Source organism: Hyla sarda, chromosome 9 (assembly GCF_029499605.1).
Source record: "Hyla sarda isolate aHylSar1 chromosome 9, aHylSar1.hap1, whole genome shotgun sequence".
Taxonomy (NCBI): domain Eukaryota; kingdom Metazoa; phylum Chordata; class Amphibia; order Anura; family Hylidae; genus Hyla; species Hyla sarda.
The window spans coordinates 61,971,504-61,985,143 of NC_079197.1; the positions used below are offsets into that span (position 1 = coordinate 61,971,504).

General features: G+C 40.7%; 1 protein-coding gene across 4 annotated transcripts in view; it reads right to left on the reverse strand.

Annotated features, from left to right (window-relative positions):
• Nucleotides 1–13,640, reverse strand: part of LOC130291529 (BTB/POZ domain-containing protein KCTD12-like) — a 602,472-nt gene that overhangs the window by 40,292 nt on the left and 548,540 nt on the right. The window lies entirely within an intron of this gene.

Sequence of the window (13,640 nt, forward strand, 5' to 3'; positions counted from 1 at the left end):
AACACTCTGCTCAATCCTGTAATATAAAAGCACAAGAAATCGAAAAAAATATATACAATCTGTGATTGGGGTAGGTGCGTGGGTGACTGTGTGGGGGTAGGGAGAGGGTGGATCACAGGGCCAAACTACTGGGTTATATCTTCAGGGGGACATGGCGGAAGGAGAGGGTTCTTCATTCCTCTTCTTCATTGACGGCCGGGCTGTCCAAGATGGAATAGTCTCTGAGCAGGCTCCTGATGAACCTGCGGCCATCCAGTTCATAAGGCGTCAGGCCTCCTGGATGGCCTCTACATCGTGGGTCCCAGGGAACAGACCGCAAATCATGGAATGGTATGATAGGCAGTTCCTGAGTACAGAGTCTCTAAGCTCATGTTTCAGGGCATCCAACAGACCCTGCTCAAAGGGGCATTGCCAAAACACGTGCAAAAATGTTTCCTCCACGAAGTGGCACCGGGGGCAGTACCGGGTTCTGCACAGGTCACAGGCATGCATGAACGACCTGAGAGACAATCCTTCCTTAATGGCCATCCACGACAAGTCCTTATGTCCATTGGTAAGCCGCTTTGAAGCCACATTAGTCCAAAGTTTCTGTTTTCAGAAGGTGAAACACCTACAGGTATTTATCAGGGATAAATATGCCTTGGTTGATCAATTTTTTTTATACTTCAGAAAGGTTAGCAGGAATGTCCCTTTTCCATAGGTAGAGTGCTTTGATCACTCAGAGACAACAGTACCAGATGTATTAGTCCAAGTGATATCCCTTTGTGCTGTTCTAATAGACCCATTATATTTAACTGAATATTTAAATAAACATCACTCCAAACTTGATGCTGTTAAAGATGTTGTATCTAGGAATAGTAGATGCAAATATATGTTAAATAGCATGTGGATGCAGGGGATTGTAAAAAGCATAAGGATTTAAAAATAAAATAAAAACGCAAATAACTTAACCCCTTAACCCTTTAAGGACTCAGCCCAATTTAATTTTTACGTTTTAATTTTTCCCCCTCGCCTTCTAAAAATCATAACTCTTTTATATTTTCATCCACAGACTAGTATGAGGGCTTGTTTTTTGCGCGACCAGTTGTCCTTTGTAATGACATAACTCATTATATCATAAAATGTATGGCGCAACCAAAAAAAATACTATTTTTGTGGGGAAATTAAAAAGAAAAACGCAATTTTGCTAATTTTGGAAGGTTTCGTTTTCACGCTGTACAATTTACGGTAAAAATGATGTGTGTTCTTTATTCTGAGGGTCAATACGATTAAAATGATACCCATTATTACATACTTTTATATTATTGTTGTGCTTAAAAAAAATTACAAACTTTTTAACCAAATTAGTACGTTTATAATCCCTTTATTTTGATGACCTATAACTTTTTTATTTTTCTGTATAAGCGGCGGTGTGAGGGCTCATTTTTTGCGCCATGATCTGTACTTTTTTTTTATACCACATTTTCATATAAAAAACTTTTAATACATTTTTTATAATTTTTTTTTAATAAAATGTATTAAAAAAGTATCAAAAAGTATGCCGCAGATGCCGGGATCTGTATTGATCCCGGCACCTGAGGGGTTAATGGCGGACGCCCGCGAGATCGCGGGCGTCATCCATTGCCGGCGGGTCCCTGGCTGCGATCAGCAGCCGGGATCAGCCGCGCATGACACGGGCATCGCTCCGATGCCCGCGGTTATGCACAGGACGTAAATGTACGTCCTGGTGCGTTAAGTACCACCGCACCAGGACATACATTTACGTCCTGCGTCCTTAAGGGTTTAAGGACCCATGACGTAGCGGTACGTCATGAGTCCGCTCCTGTTCTATAACGCGGGGCCACGTCCTCTAACAACGGCCGGGACCCGTGGTAATAGCGCACAGCACTGATAGCGGTGCCACGTTCTATTAACCCTTAAAACGCTGTGTTCAAAGTTGAACGCTGCGTCCAAAGTGAAAGTAAAACAATGCCGGTTAGCTCAGGGAGCTGTTCGGGATCGCCGCAGCGAAATCACGGCATTCCGAACAGCTTACATGACATCCGGAGGGTCCCTACCTGCCTCCATGCTGTCCGATCGCCGAATGACTGCTCAGTGCCTGAGATCCAGGCATGAGCAGTCAAGCGGCAGAATCATCGATCAGTGGTTTGTTATGAGAAACCACTGATCAATGTAAAAGATCAGTGTGTGCAGTGTTATAGCTCCCTATGGGAGCTATAACATTGCAAAAAAATTTGAAAAAAAAAGTGAATAAAGATCATTTAACACCTTTCCTAAGAAAAGTTTGAATCACCCCCTTTTCCCATAAAAAAAAAAACTATAAACTAAAAAATAAAAATCAACATATGTGGTATCGCCACATGCGGAAATGTCCGAATTATAAAAATATACCGTTAATTAAACCGCACGGTCAATGGCGTACACGCAAAAAAATTCAAAAGTCCAAAATAGTGCATTTTTGGTCACTTTTTATATCATGAAATAATGAATAATCAATAAGTCCTATCAATGCAAATGGTACAGCTAAAAACTTCAGATCACGGCGCAAAAAATGAGCCCTCATACTGCCACATACGCGGAAAAATAAAAAGTTATAGGGGTCAGAAGATGACAATTTTAAACATATACATTTTCCTGCATGTAGTTATGATTTTTTCCAGAAATACCACAAAATCAAACCTACATAAGTAGGGTATCATTTTAATTGTATGGACCTACAGAATAAAGAGAAGGTGTCATTTTTAACGAAAATGTGCTGTGTAGAAACGGAAGCCCCCAAAATTTACAAAATGGCGTTTTTTTTCAATTTTGTCTCACAATGATTTTTCCGTTTCGCTGTAGATTTTTGGGTAAAGTGACTGACATCATTACAAATTAGAATTGGTGGCACAAAAAATAAGCCATCATTTGGATTTTTAGGTGCAAAATTGAAAGAGTTATGAGATTTTAAAGGTAAGGTGGAAAAAGCGAAAATGCTAAAGGGGTTAAAATCTACATTAAGTCCATGGGTATTAGCCAATAAAGGAACATGAATAATGACAGGGTGTAGGTATGTAGTAAATGAAGACTACTTTAATACCCTCTAAATAGATTGAGCCTATAGTATAAGGTGAACTCCCAACTAATTACAAAACCAAAGCAGGACAATGGAGTCACTTGGATAATGATAAAAGCAGATTTTATTGGTGTACATTAAAACTAAAACACATGAGAGAGGAGGAAAAACATCAAAAAATGCGGTATCACCGGACACCCTGCATAAAGCTTGATGATAACCAAGGGGTACTGCTCATGCTAATATAGTAGTCTGAATAAATGCAAAAAATGGCAAATGATATACATAAGTGCATAAAAGTGCAAACAAGTAAAGTGCCGTGTGCTGACATTTGCAAACATATACCAAGAAAGACAGCGTAACAGCATATAATACCCACAGGTCCACGATAGGGGATACAATGCAGGGGCCGGGATGACACCATTCCAACGTGCGTTTCGGCATGGGACGGAGGCCAGCGCGCCGAAACACGCATTGGAGTTGGGTCATCCCGGCCCCTGCATCGTATCCCCTATCGTGGACCTGTGGGTATTATATGCTGTTACACTGTCTTTCTTGGTATGTTAAAACAAGATACAGACAGCGCCGTAGTGTGATACTATTTTAAGCCAAGATTGATATAATAAAAGTGGTGCTTATCACATAAAGTTACACCACACCAAGTGTAACCATGGGAAAGAGTAGTGGTTTTTGGTGCCTGCAGCCGCTCCACGTCCAACCTCAAATATCAAAGCCAAAATTCCTCCAACGTAACGACGGGATTCAGAGGCGCTGGACACACAGACTAAAGGGATCTCAAGTTTAATCACCCATGATGCAACGCGTTTCACAGTAAGACTGTTGATGAAGCAGTCTTACTGTGAAACGCATTGCATCATGAGTGATCAAACTTGAGATCCCTTTAGTCTGTGTGTCCAGCGCCTTTGAATCCCGTCATTATGTAGGAGGAATTTTGGCTTTTATTTCTTGGTACATGTTTGCTACTATCAGCACACAGCACTTTACTTGTTTGCACTTTAATGCACTTATGTATATCATATGATGATTTTTGTATTTATTCAGACTACCATATTAGCATGAGCAGTACCCCTTGATTATCATCAAGCTTTATGCAGGGTGTCTGGTGATTTGATTTTAATGTACACTAATAAAATCTGCTTTTATCATTATCCAAGTGACTCCAGTGTAGTACTTTGGTTTTGTATTAAGTCCATGAGGTACAAGTGTGTTTAAATTGAAACTCCACTTGCCCTCCGCCTTGGGCATGTTGGCTATGTCCTTCTCCAATAGGGGACCACCTTCTCAATTCCATAGAATGAGGATCCAATGGGTGATGAAGCATGTTTCTTATTGTAGTGTTTGGACAGTGGATGGCCTTTCTTGATATTATGTACATGCTCTATTATCCTAACATGTAACATCCGATTTAGCTGACCTACATTGGTCTTGCCACATGGACAATCGATTCCATAAATAACCCCCTTGGTTTTACAATTTATATGACTTGATCTTACTCTTGATGGTGTGCCCCTGTCTATAACAAACTCTTTAGAATGTGTATTCCTCATGATTCTGCAGGGTTTACACAACTTACAGGGAAAAAAATGGAAGTTTGATAAACAGGCGTAGTTCCCCCTAAGATAAATTTTGGTTTAGAGGGCAATAGCTCACAAACTGTTTTGTCATTCTGTAGAATGCTCCAATATTTTTTTTATAATGCGTTTTAATTAAAAACTCTGTTGGTTATATACTGTGATAAAAGGTATAGAGATTTTTCTTGTTGCCATTCAAAGGTTTGTCTCCTCCTTGTTTTTTCACATAATAAGCCAGCTCTATCTAATTCCTCAACGGAGGCTGCCAAGGATGTCTTATCGTACCCCTTAATTTTGTACTTAATATCTGAGATTCCACCAAAAAATCCTATAACTTGGTACAATTCCTATGGAGACGCACAAATTGACTTCGGGAGATATTGAGAAGCCAGATCAGGAGATGACAGCTGGTTATATCTATAAAGCTTTTACTGTCTATGGGTTTTTGGTAAGAGCAAGTACACAACTGCCCCTCTTCAATAAAAAATAGTAAGATTTACTTGAGTCTGACTAATAGTGTGAGAAAATGTTAAATGAAAATAATTTTTATTTATAGTAAATCAGCTAAAAATTTGTCAGGCTAGCTTCATCCCCACTCCATATAAAAAAAATGTTGTCAATTAAAAACCGCCAGAGGACCATATTTGCTGCCAATTGACCATTTGTGAAAATGGCTGACTGTTCCCAGAAACCCATGTATAAATTGGAATAACTGTGCACAAATCTGGTCCCCATTGCGGTGCCCCACTGTTGGAGATAACATGTAACATCTTAGATAAAATAATTGTGATTTAAACTAAAAGCAATACTTTCCCCTATAAAACTGACCTGCTCAGGAGCAAAATTGGACTGGGAGTTTAAAAAGGATTCTGAGGCCATTCTCCCTTTAGAATGTTAGAGTGTAAAGTGATGTAACATCCAAAGTACCCAAAATGTAGTGTCTTTCCCATTTCACATCTTGTATAAACTGCAGGATGTTTTTAGTATCCTTAAGGGGGTTATCCAGGAAAAAACATTTTTTTATATATCAACTGGCTCCAGAAAGTTAAACAGATTTGTAAATGACTTCTAATAAAAAATCTTAATCATTTCAGTACTTATGAGCTGCTGAAGTTGAGTTGTTCTTTTCTGTATAAGTGCTCTCTGATGACACCTGTCTCGGGAACTGTCCAGAGTAGAAGCAAATCCCCATAGTAAACCTCTTTTACTGTGTGCAGTTCCCAAGACAAACAGAGATGTCAGCAGACAGCCCTGTTGCCAGACAGAAAAGGACAACTCAACTTCAGCAGCTGATAATTATTGGAAGGATTAAGACTTTTTAATAGAAGTAATTTACAAATCTGTTTAACTTTCTGGAGCCAGTTGATATATAAAAAAAAAAGTAATTTTTCCTGGAATTCCCCTTTAAGGTAGGATGGTAAGGAGATAATGCACTCCAGTAGTTGTGTTACTACCTGCGCTCCGGCCGCACATGTCGGCCGTGAACGCACTGGTGCTCTGATATTGAAAGGGCCAGTACGCCCATAATTAGTAATGCACCTGAACAGCACACTATAAAGTTGTTGCACCTCCCACACCCCCCTGCCGGATCTTCAGTGCCATTTGCCTGAGAGAAAGCGTACCCTATTGCCTGTTTGCCATACCAGTGTACCCAGACCTTTCTGCCACATTTATTGACTACGAACCTTTGCCGCCTGCCATGACCTTCTGCTACGTTGACTACACCTCTGTCTCATCCTCCTGTACCTTGCCTTGCCCAGTAACCTGTGTGGTCGAGCCGTATTGGGGGTAACGACCTGGGTGTCACCTGCGGCAGCAAATCCATCCTGCTTTGCGGCGGGCTCTGGTGAAGACCAGCGGCACCTTAGACTCCGCTCCCCGATGCGGTCCGAGTCATCAGCCACACAGGTAGAGGATCCACATCCTGTTCCAGACCGCCCTCATCTAGGTGTGTGACAAGTTGGACATCAACATAATGTGAGATAATTTGAGGTGAGGCAGTTCACCCCCGAAAAAATAGGTTTGGTTGATGACTTATGTATTTTGGGATACAGTGTTAAAAAGCTGCTAACCTGGGATTTTTTATTATGATAAACTCGGCCTCCTAGTCCTCTAGTGACTAATTCTCCCTATTCCTGTTTAAATATAGAGGAAGGATCTTTTTTCATAGGTTTGTATGTAATTGGGTCATTAAACAGGCGGAGTGCTTTTTCATGATTACAATACCACTGCCCTTATCAGCTGGACTGATGGTTATGTCATTATTAATTTGTAGTGATTTTAATGCTGATATTTCATTTCTAGTAAGCTTATTGTTTGGAAATCTAGTCTTGGTTATCTGTCCACGGATGTCTCTCAACACCATATGTTAGAAAGTACTTAAAGACTCAGAATATTTATTTTGTGGGCAGAAACACAATTGATTCTTTAGCGAGGTATGTTGATAAGCATCCTCACTCAAGGTAGTGGAAGCCCCTGCAGGGTTTTTCATGAAGTATTTTTTGAAAGATAGATTCCTCATAAATTTTTTGACCCCAATGAAGGCTTCAAATTTATTAAAAGTGCAAACATAAGACCTTTCTGTAGCAACCTAATTTCCTTGTTATTAAGAGTGTAATCACTAAGATTAACCTCTTAAGGACACAGACCATTTTGACCTTAAAGGGGTACTCCGCCCCTAGACATCTTATCCCCTATCCAAAGGATAGGGGATAAGATGTCAGATCGCCGCGGTCCCGCTGCTGGTTCGCTCTGTGCGTAATGACGGGCGATACGGGGGACGGAGCAGCGTGACGTCATGGCGCCGCCCCTCTTGACGTCACGGCCCGTCCCCTTAATGCAAGTCTATGGGAGGGGGCGTGACGACCGCCACGCCCCTCCCATAGACTTGTATTGAAAGGGGCGGGCCGTGACATCACAAGGGGCGGAGCCGTGACGTAACGATGCTCCGGCCCCTGTACTGCCCATCATTACGTGCAGAGCGAACTCGCGCTGCGCAGTAATGATAGCGCGGTGCCGCAGCGGGGATCCCAGTGGTCCCCAGCAGCGGGACTGTGGCAATCTGACATCTTATCCCCTATCCTTTGGATAGGGGATAACATGTCTAGGGGCGGAATACCCCTTTAAGGATACAGCCGTTTTTTGCAAATCTGACCACTGTCACTTTAAGCATTAATAACTCTGGGATGCTTTAACTTATGAATTTGATTCTGAGATTGCTTTTTCGTGACACTTTATGTTAGTGGTAAATTTTTGTCAATACTTGCTTAATTTCTTGGTGAAAATGCAAAATTTCATTAAAATTTAAAAAATTTAGCATTTTTCGAACTTTGAAACTCTCTGCTTGTAAGGAAAGTGGACATTAGAATAAATATGTTGAGTCCCATATACAATATGTCTAGTTTGTGTTAGCATTATAAAGTTGACATGTTTTTACTTTTTATAGATATTAGAGGGCTTTTTAGTTTAGCAGCAATTTTTAAATTTTTTATGAAAATGTCAAAATCTGAGTTTTCCAGGGACCAGTCCAGTTACTAAGTGAATTTGAGGGTCTTTATGTTAGAAATACCCAATAATGGACTCCATTATGAAAACTGCACCCCTTAAGGTATTCAAAATGACATTCAGAAAGTTTGTTAACCCTTTAGGTGTTTCACAGGTATAGCAGCAAAGTGGAGTTGAAAATTCAAAATCTTTATTTTTTTTACATAACATGTTGTTGTAGACCCATTTTTTTCATTTTTAAAAGGCATAATAGGTAAAAATGTCCCCCAAAATTTGTAACCCTATTTCTCTCAAGTAAGGAAATACCTCATATGTGGATGTAAAGTGTTCTGCAGACGCAGTAGAGGGCTCAGAAGGGAAGGAGCGACAATGGGATTTTGGAGAGCGAATTTTGCTGAAATGGTTTTTGGGGGCATGTCTCATTTAGGAAGCTCCCATGGTGCCAGAACAGCAAAAAAAAAAAAAAAAAAAAAATCCACATGGCACACTATTTGGGGAAACTACACCCCTCAAGGAACGTAACAAGGGGTACAATGAGCCGTAACACCCCACAGGTGTTTGACAAATTTTCACTATAGTTGAACGTGCAAATGAAAATTTTTATTTTTTTCAATATGAAAATGCTGGTGCAACCCCAAAATTTTCATTTTTACAAGGGGTAATAGGTAAAAAAAAGCCCCCCTCTTCTGAGTATGGAAATACCTCATATGTGGATGTAAAGTGCTCTGCTGGTGCACTACAATGCTCAGAAGAGAAGGAGCGCCATTGGGCTTTTGGAACGAGAATTTGGTTGGAATAGAAGTCGGGGGCCTTGTGCGTTTACAAAGCCCCCGTGCTACCAGATCAGTGGACCCCCTCCCCACGTGACCCCATTTTGGAAACTACACCCCTTACAGAATTTAATAAGGGGTACAGTGAGCTCCATTTTGCTAAGAAAACCTGAAAAAGGGGCATGGCCGTTGGGAAAAGGGATTGTGGTCTCAGAAAGGGGGCGTGTACGTAACATTTTAACAAAAAAACTACATATTTACTAAGGTATCCAATTAAAATGTGGTGGATTTGAGCTGAGGAAAACCAGACAGATCAGAGCATGTGTAAAAATAGCAAAGTGTAGGGAAAGTGGAAAATGTAGGGAAACCTTAGCAAATACCGTGGAAAATAAATTGTCGGGAATGAAAACCCACAAAGAAACCTACACTCCTCTCTTAGTAAATGAGGCCCAATGATATATATTTATATATATATATATATATATATATATATATATAGATAGATAGATAGATAGATTGATCAATACAGTCATAACATGTATTCTATGCATAAGTTCATACTTTTCATATAATGTATATGTCACAGCATTCATATCATGCTGACGTTATAGCATTCATTCTGTGTATATTATAGCATGTGTTCAGTGTATGTTATAATATTTATTCTGTGTTATATAATTCTTCCTGTGCATATGTTATAGCATTTATTCTGTGTATGCTACAGTATTGGTTCTGGGCGTATCTTTTCCGTGCATTCGGTTATAGCGTTTGTTCTGTGCATATGGTTATATGGTTGTAACGTTTATTTTGTGTATACGGTTGTAGCGTAATTCAGTGCATACGGTTGTAGCATTTATTCTTTGCCTACTGTTATGGTGTTTATGTTTTGCCTACAGTTAGGGTGTTTAGGCTGTGGAATGCAGGCTGTGCCTATGGTTATGGCATTTAGGCTGTGCACATCATGGCATTATTTTGTGCACATTGTTTTATTATTATTATTAAAATTATTATAATATGTATATATATATATATATATATATTTTTTTTTTTTTTTTCCCCATTATTATTCTTTATTCTGTACAGATGGTTCGCAGTAATTAATGTACACCAATCATGCCTGCCATGTCTATAGGGGGGAAGCTCTATTTGTTATTGTTGCTGACATGGCTTCAGGGCAATAACCTCATGTCACACAGGAGGAGATTTACTTTTTATGCCTGCTATGTCTGCAGAGTGATGCACTGCACAAGTTATTGTTACTGACCCATCTTCAGAGAAATAACATTACGACACTTAGGTGGTTGTATACCCCTCATGTCTGCCGCATCTGCAGGGGGGAGCACTGGGCACGTTAGAGTTACTGACACACCTTCAGAGCAATGCCATCATGGTATATAAGTGGGTGTATACCCATCATGCCTGCCACGTCTGTAGGGGGATGTACCACAAAAATTATTATTACTGACACGTCTTCAGAGCAATAACGTCACGGCACATAGGTACAAGTATACTCGTCATGCCTGCCACGTCTGCAGGGTGTAACACTGTGCAACTTGTTGTTACTGACACGTATTCAGAGCAATGACATCACAATACATAGGTAGTGGTATATCTGTCATGCCTGCCACATCTGCAAGGGGATGCACCACACAAGTTATTGTTATTGACACATCTTCAGAGCAATAACTTCTCATCACATTGGGAAATATACTTGTGCCTGCATGGTTGCAGAGGGCATGCATTGCGTAGTTGATTGTTAATGACACAGCTTCAGAGCAATATTATCTAATCAAATAGGGGATTGTATACTTGTACCTGTCATGGCTGCAGGGGGATGTGCTGTTAAAATCATTGTTTTCTGACATGGGAGAGAGATCAACTGCAACTAATGCAACGGCTGTAGGCACCCTGATTGAAAACCACAGGTCTTTTGAATGGATGTAGCTCATTTATGTTTCAATGGGTGGAGTGGCTGATGTGTGGTAGGGAGGAAAATGGAATTATGGGATTTGTAGGCAAAAAAGAAAACTCAAACAGGAAATTCCAGTCCACAAAAAGCTAGCCACATTGTTATGGTAATCTCACAACACAGCCATTTAGCCCAAAGACAAGAGCAGCTCCTTTCTAAGTATGTCCATTACTGTTTGACAGGTATGTACTAAAATCACCATATGATGGATAACCCCTTTAACACAGGTAAGTCTGTTAATATGTATACATCAGCTAGTAGGTCATCCTGGTCCGGTTTCGGTGTCAGGTCTTTTTTTCAGTGTATCAGGTACCAGCTCATGTTGTCCGTTATTTGGCAGATGCAACTTTTCTGTCACCCTAGATATAGGCCAGCGTATAGTAGGTGATGGTTGATGCTGCGGCTTGGTGGTGTGGATTTATGATAATTATGCACATAATTTTTTTTATCCTACATGGGTTCATTTTTGTTCTCTGTGCCCTCTCGTGCCCTCTGACACAGTTTATGGCACACCTCTGACCGCTTTGCCAAGGTTAATGTAATTCATAGAGGTATGTATGCAATGTTTGCAGCCAGAAGCACGAGTTTTAAACCCTAAGAACAAGTATTAAGCCTGTTAAGGCTGTATTTGTGTGAGGGGCATAAGATTTCAACGCCCCCTCCACCTCGAGGCGTTGCATACATGTTTTTTGCAGAAACCTCCCAACCCTCCCTTATTTTATTCATTCACCTACAGAGTATTCCCTCTATAGGCATGCCCTCAGACGTGGTTTATGGCACACCTCTGACTGTTTTGCTAAGCTTATTGTAATTCATACAGGTATGTATAGGAGAACAGCTGGAGAGAGAGGAGCCTGGCAGGGTTGACCTCTCTGGACCAGGAGGAAAAATCAGATTTTTAGGCTCTAAAGGCGCACTCCCGGAGACTTCAGATGTGTAAATCAATGCCGTTTTTATTAAGTCAAGTATGGCAGTTTAAAGCAAGGACAACGCATTTCAAAGGTTACAACTTCTTCTTCAGGTCCATTTACATGTATTACATAATGCACACTATATATACACAGAATTAAATAAAAAAAACATCAGGAGAGAGGGTCACAGGGTTAGTGGTGACGTCACATGGCCCTGCGGCTCCTCTCCCAGTGCTGTTCAGCTGGTGGCTCACTGTATAGTATTCTTAACACCAATGATTTTTTTCCCCGCTGAAATGAATAGGCTGGTTAGAGGCTATGTACTTTCTATGGATGGGTACCAATGTTGAGCAGCAGGATGCACGGCTGCAGTCTGTATGGGATACCACATGAGGGGGATTGAATCCCAGGGATGGTGAATTGGTGAATAACTTTAAAGTAGTTGTAATATTTAGCAATGATGGACAAATCTGGGTCAGTGTGTCAATGAGAGGACCATATATGGAGCTGGTTTAATTGAGACAGGCAGAAGTGTGTCAATCGGCGTGGGAAAGTAAACAAAGAGGTCACGTGGGGCATACAGAGTATATATATCGTTACAATGTAGTTACACAGAGAAATGTAAGAACCGGCTAATGGATGGTACCAGAGAATGTTACACTGTGTGCATACAGAGTAATAGAAGAAATAGTCAGTAGACAGCAGCAGAGGGTAGTGTTTGAGGCAGTGGATGTGAATGAAACAAATGACATGATAAAAATACCAGTGTTTCTGTTAAGAATTTTTTTTAAGGGTGGATTGTTTTGGGGTGGGAGTATTGTTGTGGATAGATTAGTGGGGTGTTGCAGTTGCCAGTTGTGGTGTGATATTATCATCCTGGTTGTTGTTGATAAATATCTGTTCAATACGTTTTGCATACACATAGTAAATGATACACATGATGGTAGGGAAGACAGGGATGAACAATGGTTGGTTGGTTAGTGGTGGCTGGGTGATGGTGTGGGAGAGGGGTGTGTATAGGGGGGTTGGAGGGGCCAAAGGAGGGGGTTTAAATGAGTTCAGTAGCTTTGTTGAGTCTGAAGGCGTGGAGCGTGCCCAATTTGAATATCTCTTCTTGTCAGGGTTTGGGTTCTGTTGTAGATGTGATGGGACATGGTCGATCAGACAGATGGTGATCAGGTGGGGGTGGTCAGGATGTTTTTCAGCACAGTGTCTAGAGAGACTGTGTAGAAGGAATCTCGGTTTAATGTTATTTCTGTGTTGATTTAATCGGAAGTGTAGTTCCTGAGTGGTCCTGCCAACATATTGTTTGCCACAGATGTATGTGATGACGAAGCTGAATTTACACGTGAGATAATGTTTGATGGGGAAGACTTCACCTGTGGTGAGGTTGTTGAATTGTTCTTTTTTGTGTGATATGGCATGACAGCATAGGCATCTTTTCTTGCCACATCTCTATGAACCTTTGATGGTGATGGATGTAACTGGGATTTTCTGTAGCTTCCTATTGTGGCGTCTTAGTTTACTCGGGGCAATCATACATCTGAGGGTAGGGGCTCTGCGGTAGGTGATTTTTTTTTTTTTTGAGACTGTTGTTTTCAGAATGGGGTCGGTTAGTAGAATATGCCAATGTTTTTCAAGTATGTTGTAAAACTGGTTGTTGGCTGTGTTGTATGTGGTGATGAAGTTGTGGTTGTTATTCTCTTTTTTGGAGTTCTCCATTTGATTGCTGTCTGTTTTGGGTTTTAGGCAGTCTTCTTGAGTTAAGTTCTTGGTTTTATTGAATGCTTCTTTGAGCAGTGGCTCTGTGTAACCTTTTTCTTTGAAGCGGTTGTACAG